This window comes from Ornithodoros turicata, chromosome 7 (genome assembly GCF_037126465.1).
Source record: "Ornithodoros turicata isolate Travis chromosome 7, ASM3712646v1, whole genome shotgun sequence".
Classification (NCBI taxonomy): Eukaryota; Metazoa; Arthropoda; class Arachnida; order Ixodida; family Argasidae; genus Ornithodoros; species Ornithodoros turicata.
In genome coordinates this window covers 58269178-58281885 of record NC_088207.1, presented here as the reverse complement: position 1 = coordinate 58281885, position 12708 = coordinate 58269178, and the positions used below count along the sequence as shown (strand labels likewise).

The following is a 12708-nucleotide window of genomic DNA, read 5'->3' as shown; positions in this document are numbered from 1 at the left end:
TTGTTCACCTTATCAATTCATCCTTTCTTGTGGAGTATTGACACGAACGTGAACATTCATGGCCTACCTCTACCAATCCCCAGTTCGTGGAAGGTGGCGGCGTACGCCGACGATGTCACAGTTCTTCTCCGTGATTCGTCCTCTGTGACTGAAACCCTACGGGTCTACAATGCCTATGCAGCATTTTCCATTGGGATGCTGAACTTGAGAAAGTCTCAGCTAATGCCCTTAGGACCTAGTGGTTCGTTCGCACATCTTCCCTTTCCTTGTGTTCCATCACTGAAAATAGTGGGAGTGGTGTTTGACAGGAGCGGGCCTACGAAAGCTAACTGAACGAGCGCCTTGCAGGCCTTCACCTTGACATGCGAAGCTGCAGATGCTCATGAGCTTTCGTATCTGGAAAGGGCCTACCTCGTGCGGAACGTCTTTTGTTGGCTTATATGGCATTTGGGCCACGTGTCAATCGCGCCACACGCAGTGGTGACCAGGCTCCACACCATCATCATGTCCTTCCTGTGGCAGAAAAAAACGTTATAGGCCCGCGGCCTGCATTTTCATGTCCCTGCCATTGTCGCGGGGCGGACTGGCCGTGCTGGATGTCGGCCTTATGAACCGCGGGATTGCCCTGAGGACTGTCCCGCGAGTTCTTTCTGGCGCACCCTCGCCGACTCGTGTTCTCCTGAAGTACTGGATGGGCCCCTTTACTTCAACACGCCTCACTACCGTCATACTGTCCGTCCAATCCAGCAGCGCGATCGCCGCTTCGCTTCCATGCAGCTGTCCATACCTACTGCCAGCGATTTATGCGGCTGGCTCCTCCTGTAGTGCCAAGTTCAGTTACTCCCACCCAGATGTCACAGTCAGTCTTGTGGAGCGCAGTGCGTACGAATGACGACTGGGCTTGCCGTTTGCGGCAAGCATCATCCATCGCGTGGATAATGATTATTTGTTCTTGGCTTCCTGTGCATCTCTATGACATCCTGTGGAGCTTCGCGTGGCGCATTCACCCAACGCCTTCGCTCATAGAATGTGACCATGACTAACCTGTGCCCGTATTGCGACTGCGTAGAGACCAACACGCACGTGTTGTTTCAGTGCCGCATTGCGAGGGTTTTCTGGCAGCTTGTTCGGCGTCACCCGAATGTAATGTGCTCACTGCTCCTCGACCGTAGACGGTCAGTCGACCCAATCAGCGTACTCATCACCGCCTGTGGGGCCCAGACGCTGTGGTCCGCCCGCTGTAAGGCGATCGCGAAACGTAGGCGCAACGTCCCCATTTTCCTGCTACTACGCGGACGTCTGTAACGGGCGTCCTGCAGCGACAGCTGTTCGCGCTCGGGGGAGAAGGTTTACGGCGTCGATGACGGCACCACCCTTCAGTTTGTGTGCAGGGCGGCCACGTTTCCCTAACCAGAGCGCCACCATAACTGACTGACTGATCTCCTCACTGTGTAGATAGATTTTATCATTGTTATAATCCTGTGTGCATGCTATCGTTGTTCATCTGTATAGTATATGTGTTCATGTGTGTTCTCACGTGTGTGTGTGTGTGGCACTGGGGGTGTATGCGTGTGCGTCGCAGAGTTTATTGCGTCAAATAAATATTCCCTTTACAACTAACTCTAGTTGTCCACTAACATCAGTGTGGGTGTGCTGTTTTCCATTGATATCTTTCGTAATCCAGGTGCCTTATCCCATATCCATCACTACATTAGGCGTCACAACAGTAGTCCAATGTCAGAAAGTGTCTTGATCATCCCTTCCTGGTGACTGTATTTTCGATATCTTCTCAACAACAACAACAACAACATAGATGAATGGATGATGATGATGATGATGATGTGGGATGTTTCCCTGCGTTGAGTGCAGGACCCTACCCCATTCCAAGCTTCCATCTTCTCAAGCAGCTGTGTATTGTGCCCCAGAATAATACTATGTCCTTTGACGTAAACTGATTAAATCGGTTTTTATTACAACTTTTAATTTCAACTGGGAAATTATAATTTCGCTACCTCGTTGTTACGCTGCATGCGTGGTATATAACCGTGCTGAAGTGTCGGAGAGCTACGATAACATCCCTGTTACATTGAGATAATCAGCAATCAATGAATGCACCCGCTTTTTTATCTCTGAACTAGCTCGCGCTATATTGACACATGAGTAAACAGGAGCTACATATAAGCGAGACTCAGAAAAATTGCGTTAAAATAGAAAGAAAAATGAACAAAACTCACGTATTCTAAAGCAAAATTCTAGGCACTGGCCAACGCAGCAGCAAAATGAAAAGTCAGCAAAATTCCTTCTGAAATAGCACTAACTGTGTCCGTCGTCCTCGTGTTTTTAGCGCTTTTATTCTGCCATGCCTTACCAACAGGCCCAGCCTGAAGTTTTAAGTACCTTCTGAAATACCAGGACAAACTGTACGATCTTTGACGTCAACTTCAGCCTTTAGTCACGTTCGTCTTTTGCTGAAGTAGCCGAAGGCACACAAGAAGATAAGAATTCTGTCATTATATTGTAGTGAACACTTCTGGCAGACGCTACTTGTCATCGTATCTTTGAAATCGGTACAGAGAGAGGGTATACAGAGAGAGAGAGGGTAGAAGGTGTCGGTGACAGCATGGGGACCGTCTCCTTGTGAGAGGCGCAATCGAAAGAGCTTTTCTGTGTTGACCCAGTCATCCGTGTGAAGCCGCTTAACGGGTGTTTTGTGCGACAAACTATTAGACATTAATTGGAGCCTAGTTTCGCAAACACCGGTTATACGAAAGCTCCATCTTCGGCACAACTCCTACAGGTCAACTTCACCAAAACGTAAAGACGGCTGTCATTGGCTTAGGCGTGCGCAGGACGCCACAGGACGAACCAGTGTGTAGTGCCCGCATGCATCACACTATACTGGGGGGGGGGGGGGGGGGGGGGGGGGGATATGGGTTTATTGCAAAAAAAAAAAAAAAAAGAAAGAGGGGAGAACACACACTATACTGCTTGTACATTGGTCATGTTGCGAAGGCACTCGTCGGAGACGACGTACTTAAGGTACCGGAAAACAGCAGACAGGCATGTTACGTTGGCGGCGTGGTTTAACAGCCTGTTTCTTGCAAACCCAGTAGAGCAAGGTATACATGTGACAAGGGAAGCTAAATATTTTTAATTTGCTCGTGAAATTGTGGTAAAACGGCTCGGAGCGACGTCTCGTGGGAATAATCCCCAATTTGTCAAGCAACAGTGATCTATGTTCCCGACTGCCTTGCTGCTCATGATGGCTACGTAGAAGACTCGTAGCCACAGGAGTGACACAAACCCGCCATTGTTGTAACTACCCTCGAGCGGTTGCTTTTCGCAAAACTGCCATCTTGTCCTGGTCACACGTCATAGGAAACGTCATTTTGAGGTCATGTGACGTATCGTTTTAGCGCTTGCCAACGTACTCCATAAGCCAAGAGATGAACGCGTTTTGGCAGCGTAAACTATCCGGTGCTTCCTCCGCGACATGGCAACCCATTTCTCCTCAGCTTAAGTAAATCGCATAGGCTCAGTGCGTCATAATGCCGGGTCGTCATCGCATCTTTCGAAGTGGTCAACAATACGAGGCCTCGTCTACACAACTGCGCGTTTCATGCGAGATTATCGGATGCAAATAATTACCGAGGTCGGAAGACGCCCGAAACGGTGCACAGAAACAGTGAACGTTTTGCTTGCAAACGAGCTGCGAGTGGAGGTCCGAGAGTGCATCCGGACAGGGAAGCGTTACGGCGGTACACGTTTCTCTTGCTTATGGACAGAATGCCGGCAACAAAGAATGTATCGAAATCGAAAAGAGGAATGTTGCACTACTAATGTCTTCTCAGCCTGTTGGAAATACCCCACGCTTTCTGTTAATAGTTTCCTAATCAAGAAGAACGGAATAGAAGTCTCGTGTGTCGACCCATGGCTCGAGTTTCCTGTTTTTTTATTTCATTTTCATTTCATTAATTTCACTCAAAGGTGTTCCTTGGAACACATTACATGAGGAAAGCATCATGACATCGTAAACAAATAAATATGTGAGACACACGAAACACACACTCTCTTCGAGAAGACGTCCGCCTAGCCAGACAACTCAACTGCAAAAGCGACATCTATGCTGCTATCATAGCTCTTTTCATAAAAAATCTGTAACGGGTAAAAATGAACACCCCGTATATTTGCATCTCTAGATCTCTGGCGAAATCTTTTATGCAAATCGTTGCAGTCTCGCGCAGACAGCGCGACGCCCTCCACGATATAAAGGCTCTTCACTCCAGACGCCGTGCTGTGACAAAGTGTTGCCTGGAGATTATCAAATGCTTACGCTACTGTTCTTTGTTTTAACACTGTGCTCGTCTCCAAATGATGCTGAAGTAACGAAACAGGTTTTCTTCTGTAACTGTCCTTTCTCATTTCTATATTTTACGAAGCACAAAGTCACTGGTTATTTTAATTGGGTCTTTTCTTGTAATGTCCTTATCTTGATTTCAATTCTCCGAACCTTCCGCTTTAGCATAAGGTAAGCTGCCTTTTCTTTTTTTTTTTTTTTCGCTTTCTCATCGCTTGGTTTGTCATCAAGAGAAGGACCAGCGACTCTCTTAATTACGGGGGATAATCTCCATTATTTTTACCTGATCAGATACAATGCAGAAGAAACGCGATGTGAGTTCAATGACTCCCTGTGAAGAGTATGTACGACATCACTAACTGACGTAAGTAATTGAGGCATTTATCTCTGGATTTGAGGGGGGGGGGGTATATTGAATAGAATTAAAAGAAAAAAAATGGAAATGTCAGGCAGGCTAATGCCGGCTTGCTATTCCAAAAAAGAAAGTCAAAATAAACAAACAAAAAGAAAAAGAAAGAAAGAAAGAAAGAAAAGGAAAAGTATTTGAGGATTTTACGTGTGACCTATTCTTAGCATCTAATCGTGTAGCATGATGTACTCCACCTTTAATTTTGGAACGCTTTAATGAATATGCATGGATTTTTAATACAGAAAGTAGAGGTACAGGTCTCAATGATGAAAAAATGGACTTCGAGGAGTTATTTCGTCTGCCTGCATAACACACTCAGCGCGTTAATATTATGCGGGTATTTCATGCCATCGCAAATTCGTCGGGTTCAGCCTACTACATTATACATGTAAATCAGAAGGTTCCTTTTTATTTTTTTTTTAGTCATCATTTCTTTCTCTCTTCTGTAATTTTCTTTTTTAGCGTCGCATAGGATCAGAGTCAGAGACTGGGAGGCGGTTTGAATCCCGGCAGTCTAGGTGGTTTTTCCTCGTACGCTGTATACGATAAATGCCGGCACAGTTCCCTACGAAGTCATCCCAGGATGCTCGGTTCACGGTTACGCCAAGCAGCAAACCAACCAGCTCCCATTTCCGAACGATCACTCATGTCCACCACGCATGAAATTGAGAGGGACAAGTTAAATCTTAATCTTTATCGCCAAATTCTACTCGCTCGGTTAGTCTTTCGCCTGGGTGTAGCTCGAAATAAAGAGTTCGAAATCCCCGTGGAAAAATAAACTATTGTAAATAAATGCTATCTGACCATAAAGTGCACAATCGCGGGCGGAAAACTGCCAACTGCGAACTTGGACTAAACTGGACATATAAATGCAAACACCGAACTTGGACTAACCTAATAATAAACTAACCAGCGTGTAGTTCCGTCGTGTCCCTCCCTGCTAGGCCTAACGGCCGCTAAAATGTGGCTTCGTTCGCTAAAACGACTTGGACAGGCATCGAAAACCCACGCATTTGAATGGTTAAATAGTGATGTGTTTTTAAACACGGTGTATCTTCTTACGAAGCAATCAAGCATTGTCCTTGATTTTCCTTGTTTCGAGAACGTGAACTTCGAGAACGTGAAGTTCGCAACCGGGAATATCGAGGTCCTTCCTTTCGTCTTCAGCAATTGAAAGGCCCGAACACTTGGAGGGTGGGAGAAGACAATTGGGGACAGGCTATTCCAATTGTCGGAGAGCGATGCTCAAGACAGCAGTTGATGGAAAGTAATTGTTCTGAGGATGGAACACATAAACAGACAGCCACAACACAAGCCTCATGTTGCCTGGGAACATGAACAGCAATTGAGTTCTGAAAGGGGAAAACAATAGAAGACCGTGTAGCGTTAGCGGCAACGAAGAGGACGAAGGTTGTCGTTGCCGCTAACGCAACAGTCTTTTATCGTTTTGGTGAAAAAAAGTTTAGTTTTAAATATATTTGAGTGTGCCATGTGAGGTAATATACTGTACCTCATATTACCTTACATGGCGTGGTCATAATAAATAATTTTGGTACGCCGTGGGTTTTTCTCAGTCACGGTAAAGAAAATGTCGGCACTGTTTCCTCTGAAGTATGCTCAGGACCGATAATTCCCCCCACGAACGAAACGCCGCCACAACAGCAGGCAGATCGCTCGATAATAACACGTCGCCAACCACCAAACTATAGGTTGGGTAAATACCGCGTGGGTCAAAGCTTTTCCGGTTTCTCCGCTTTACTTCGTCTTTAAGGCTCTGGTCTCTGTAAGAGAGCTCACGGAACCATTCAAATTTATTTTATTATCCATTACTAACTTTCATCTTTCACCTTTGCGTGCCCTCGCAAATCTGCCCCTCACAGACATCAAAGAATATACGCGGACGAAAACAGCAGCAATGTCTCGTTTGCCGAGAGTGTGTTTATCTTCTATCATTTCGTCCAACGTACAAGCATCGTGTCTTCGTCATGTATGCGTTTTGAGAACCGCGCAATATCGAAAGTGCGCTCGCACGGCGTCGCTATAGAAAGAGAAACGTAACCCGAGGGCACAACGAAAAGAGGTACCTATATTCACGAGGTTCACTTCGAAACCCACGTCATCAACGGTCTACTAACGCACTCTAGTATTGGAACAGGAGGCGGATACTTAGCGTACCCAATAAAGCGCCGTACACTCTTAAAAATGAACTTCACCACATAGCACGCTCCTAGCCAACCATCATCCCGAATGACAACGTTCTCGCCCCTGATTTGTTGAAAACGGGAGGAGGAGCCTATTTTGTGTCCATTATGCACAGCACAAAATAGGCTCCTCCTCAGGTTTTCAACAAATCTAGGGCGAGAACGTTGTCATTCGGGGTGATGGTTGGCTAGGAGCGTGCTATGTGGTGAAGTTCATTTTTAAGAGTGTACGGTGGACGTAAACGAATACATGGGGGAGGGTTTGAGAATAGGGTTTTCCCATCGCAAACGTAAGGCGCAAACACCTTGCGCATGCGGTATCATCAAGCGGCGGAAACATATTCATTGTGTGTACCAAATATATGAATTTTATACTCAAATATCGTCGCGGAATTTATGTTACACTAAACTATATGTGTTTCTTTCACTTCTTTTCTTTCGCTTAAAAGCGGACAATGGCGAGCGAGAGTGGGGTTAGTATGCCTCCTGGGCAGACTTCGGGGAAAATTGTGCCGACATTGTTCTGGAAAGTTTTCACGGAAAACCCAGGGAATACGTCAGACAGCACAGTCGGTGGTACGAGTCGAACCCACCACCTGCCAGTCTTCAGCAATGCCAAACGACATATATGTTGTGTCCGCGCGAAGAAACAAGCGCCATAGGCTTCCCTTTCAACAGCGGGTTTTAAATGCTCGAATTAATTCCGAACGAATGAATGGATGCTTGAAGACAAAGCAGTTCCTCGAAAAATGTGGTATATAGGACGCCGGGGGTAGGATGCCAAGAGATGTGCATGGCGGATGTTGACAGCACAGGGCAAGAATATTTCAACGGCTCCATCGAAGAGGGTAAACAAGTAAACAACTGACGGCTCTTTGTTCCATAAACATCGCGTCAAGCGCAACGACGGTTATCGCCATGTTTACTTTAAACTTCGGCCTTCTCACCATCGTGATCTTCTGTTTGTTTTCACATTGGAGTTTCGAGCATCGCTTTGAAGAGTCCGCTTTCTCGATATCCTGGACTCCGCATTCACACTGTCAAAAGCAGAACTTGGCCAGCTCAGAAAACTTTAATGAAACGCACGAAAATAAACATTTCGTGAGAGGCTTTACTGAATGAACGTAACAGGAATAGGCAAGCTAGCTGGTGTTGGTTTGATGTTAACATTGCCTGAGTTTGAGGTAAAACACAGGACGAGGAGGACACGACAGACGCACGTGAGTCTGTCGTGTGTTGTGCTCGTAAATACAACCTGCCGCTGGATTGAGCTGGGAGAACATCATGCAGGAACTATACAGAGATGATTTGATGAGCAGGGGAAGTACAAGAACAAAGAACGAAACACCAATAATCAATATCGCAAAACAACAGCGTATGGCCTGCAGGAAAGTTATTCTTCCTGCTTCGTAGGGAATACTATTCGAAAGAACCAACTAATGCGCAGGTATTCGCTTTTCGATTGCTTATAGCTTCGCTGTTTGTTTATGGTAAAGTTCCGTACATGATTATTGGGGATAGCTCTTTCCAAGAAATGGATAAACAACGGCGCAGGTGGGATCGTACGACAGCATGGTACGTCAGAACAACATCAGTGATGTGATTGCAAAGCTTCCAAAACTATATTAACTACGAGTGTTATACTCCGCGAAAACGTAAGAGCTACACTCATAGATGTATACCTCCGCCCGCAGAGAATGTAGTCCGCACATTGAAAGTGGGCACACGAAAAGATGTTGGACGCGAACGTCTTCGCAACCTGATCAGTGTACAAGAAACGGTTTGGAGCATACAGGCGCACTAGCTTATGTCGCGGAGGCGTCATGCACCCGCCTAAGCCATATCACATACATCTTCAGATTTGTGGGCGGAGCTAATCTGTAGGAGCTGCCTTGTCCCGAAGTACACTTGGCTCTTGAGAGACGTGGCTTAGCAAAGCATTGGTACTATGGGCCTGCACGATTCGAAACAAACGTAAAAAGAAAAATAACGCCTTCACATCTCTGCTTTCTATTGAAATCACAATGCCAAAGGTTGGCTTGGTGCTTGTAATCAGTACAAGAAGTCCGTCAAAAATTTCCTACGCAACCTTCTTCAGAAATAGGTTCTAAGAAAGAAAGAACTTCTTCTAAGAAATCACAAGCTCGGAAACCATCTTTATCGCGAAAAGGCGAAAGTTGCACAAATGAAAGCGCTATTTCCAGTAACTTCGTAGCCTGCGGGGTCTCCCCTTGTTTTGAATAGAACGGGTCTGTGTACAAACGCGGGATTTATCTCGATACTTTGGCACCTCTTTTACGGGTTCGCGAGTGAAGCGCGTTTGCCCGCGAGCCAGACGATACTGATGCATTTTTAACGCGAGTACGCGTAATGGTCCTGTTTGTGCACTCTTTGTTGGAGCACGAACACACTAGAACGGCCAAGGCAGGATCAGTACACGTATGACGCCCACGCCGTCATATTACTGTGGAGGTTCGCTAAGTTTACTGAATTCGTCTAGGTGTCGTAGATATGTGACAAAGTTTCGCTCTCCGTACGCCTATTATGGCCATTTGCAGGAGCTTATACCCTAGCCACACGGCAAACTTAATGCATTGAATGCGGAATGACATTTACTTCACCTCCTAACCAACCATCATCTCGAATGACATCCTTCTCTCCCCTGATTCGTTGAAAACAGGTGGCGTACGCCTTTTGTATTACAATTATGTTCCGCATCATTGTCACAAAAAAGGCGTACGCCCCCCTGTTTTCAACAAATCGGGAGAGAGAACGGTGTCATTCGAGATGATGGTTGGTTAGGAGGTGAAGTAAATGTCATTCCGCATTCAATGCATTAAGTTTGCCGTGTGACTAGGGTATTACTGAACACAACGACAGAAAAAAAGATAAAGATACACAAATTCACTTTTTTTTAAATGTCCCACGTACTACTGTACATATTTTGTTCGTTATTTTTTCGCGTTGGTCGGCTTATGACTCGCTTGTTCGTCACGACAAATATTATCCCAATTTTCTCTTCGCGCGCGATCCTTCAACACTTGTCGCTTCATCACCTCCGATTCACAATCCCGCTCCGCGCTCGAACCCCCTCATCTCCAAAGCACGAGACAATCTACCAGGCCATATGGCTGGTCGTAGATCGTACTCTCTCATTGAAGCGCGTACTCTAACCTCACCATATGGCAGCGGACACTTCAAACGGGGAAGACATCTCCGTAAAACTGCCATATTGCGCAACGGAATCCCGAAAACCCGAAAATAAAAAAAAAAAAACATTAAAAGGTAACGTAGACATTCGTACTCACGATTGTCACACGACAGGCTTGAGCGACACACGGAAATCCAACGATTGTCCTGCTGGAAACGATAAATCTCCGAACTGGTGAAAGACCCGTGAAATAGAAAGCACGGAGACACAGAACCAACACTTGAGACAGTGAGAGTAACGGCGCTCCTGTAGGCTTGGATAGCGACTGAACGTAAATTTGTGGGACCAACGCGGACTTTTCTCTCTCACTTTCTTTATCGCGTAGTTGCTAGGCGACGATGCAAGCGTGCTCCTTTCTCTCTCCTCGGGTCCAACACGCGTGCGCCCAATGTTGCGAACCTTCACTCAGCTGCCGCCGCGCGAGCGAGCCAAGTTTCTGTTTCGTAGTCGTTTCTGCTCTGCTGTTTGCGTGTTCGCGCTGATGTGATTTGAGGGACGATATTTACGTTTCCCGTTCGTCGGGTTTTTCTGTTGTTCGATTGGATGCTTGAAAAACGGTTGGGAGATCGAGTGTACCTTCGAGGTCGCGAACTTATAGAGCGTACGATGTCGTAGACAATAGTAGAACACAGAGCAACGCTAGTGTTTTGTGTAGAGGAAATGCATTAATAACCCGAATGATAATTCAAAACTAGGTAGCATCGTAAAAGTGTTGGTCACAAACGTGGGTTCCCTTGGGCATAAACGACCAACGTTCATGGCCATGCTTTGTGTGAGAGAGTATTGGTAATTTCTTTGTAGCATATACGCTGTTGCTGCGTGTACGTATTTAATAATCAATACGTCAACGTTACTCTGCCAACTCTATATTCCCAACTTGCGTGGGACGATCTAGTGAGAAACTATCCTGCCAGAGATCGATCTCTCTCTCACACACACACTTTTTCTTATCTTTTTTTTTTTTTTTTGTCGCTACGTTTGTACAAATAACTTGCCACGAACATTGCTAAAGATTGGTTATTGTTTTAATTCTGACATTTTCACGCCAATCAGCATTTGTGTGTGTCCGTTCGGTTTTGGAGGATGGACCCGCGCAAAATCATACGTCGACGTAAAGATTGTTTTGCCGCATTAAGTGTTATGATGCGGCGGAGCACGCTTTACAGGCGGTCGATTGTAGTGCTCAGGTTGCGGATCAATGACTGATTTTGTAACCAGGCACTGGTATGCTTTTCTAAACATAACTTTTTTTAAAAATTTCGTGTTATCGCCAGGAAGCATCTGTGACTATGAGCGGCGTACAGACGAGGACAGGTGGAGAGGGTGGGTTAGTATGCGTCCTGGGCCGGCTTCAGGGGGAACTATGCCGACATTCTGGAAAGTCTGCCGGGAAACACAGGGAAAACCTCAGACAGCACAGCCTGTTCCGGGACTCGAACCCGCGTCGCCTGCCATCTCGGCGTGGGAAGCAATCGTACTATCTACTACTCCAGGTGAGCTAGGTCTTTTCTTTTTTTCCTGTTTTGTCTGGGAGACTAAAACTTTATTATTTATACTTTTATTTAAAAGAGGCAAGCTCTATTTATATTTCGATACGTAATTACATACTTAATTACATACCCAATTAGTTTTACATGCATTACTGCGAAAAGATGGCCATAATGAAACTGTATACCAATTACCAATCAAAAAAAAAAAAAAATAGGGAAAATAAACAACATTTCCGACTGACTCGTTATCTCTGCCAAATATAGCTCGCTCAAGGGATCATTCTCGGTGCACATCATCCAAAGGTGATTACATGAGGACATATATCGTGAGCACAAAGAAAAAGGGGTAACGATAACACAAAATAAGGTAATTTTAACGTAATTTGTCGTCCATTATTAAATGGCGTAAGGAAAATATGGATGGACAAACTTCCGGTCTTTTGTGTACATATTCCCTGGTTCTTTTTAGTCTCCTCTGTGCTCGCTTCTTCTGCTCGATGATTAAATAGCTAGACATGGAAATGTAATGTTCATACTAAAAATATCTCTAAAATAAACGCCAGGTGACGTAGTAGTTCTCCTTTCTTTTAGATGTGCCTGTTTGATAGATGGCGTCGGAAACAGTCTAAAAAAAATCGATAACAACTGAGAGTCTACGTAATATATTAGTGGTACGCGATAGTTCTGCGTCGTTGGTAAGTGCTGCATACGCACCCATAGGCATTGAATCGCCAGTGCAATTACAGGAGAGCTCATCAAATCGCTTGTGAAATATGCTCTAGCGCGAGCAATGAACTTTGAGCACCTTTTCAAGCGCGACGCACACACTGATGTAATATACCATAACCACGATACACAGCGGGACGATCCGGGTACGTTTATTGGATGGAGGCCTGTTAATGCTATGTTTACATAGAGGATGCTGCAAGGAGTGAGTGATATTGGAGGAAAGTAAACACGCCCCGCCTGCTGTCTAAAAACACTGGGTCGCACACGAGTATGCGAACTAGTTAAACCTTGTAGTTGATGTTACGGTGGAA

At 45.5% G+C, this 12708-nt stretch overlaps 1 protein-coding gene across 2 annotated transcripts in view; it reads right to left on the bottom strand.

Moving 5' to 3' along the window:
* Positions 1–12708, bottom strand: part of LOC135401734 (synaptotagmin-5-like) — a 188761-nt gene that overhangs the window by 154715 nt on the left and 21338 nt on the right. Inside the window, exon 1 of one of the 2 annotated variants that reach the window (XM_064634290.1) lies at positions 10276–10412. The exons of the other annotated variant lie outside the window; for it this stretch is intronic. The gene's annotated coding sequence lies outside the window, so the exon portion shown is untranslated. Of the gene's footprint in view, positions 1–10275; positions 10413–12708 lie in introns of those variants that run through there. 2 annotated transcript variants of the gene reach the window in all.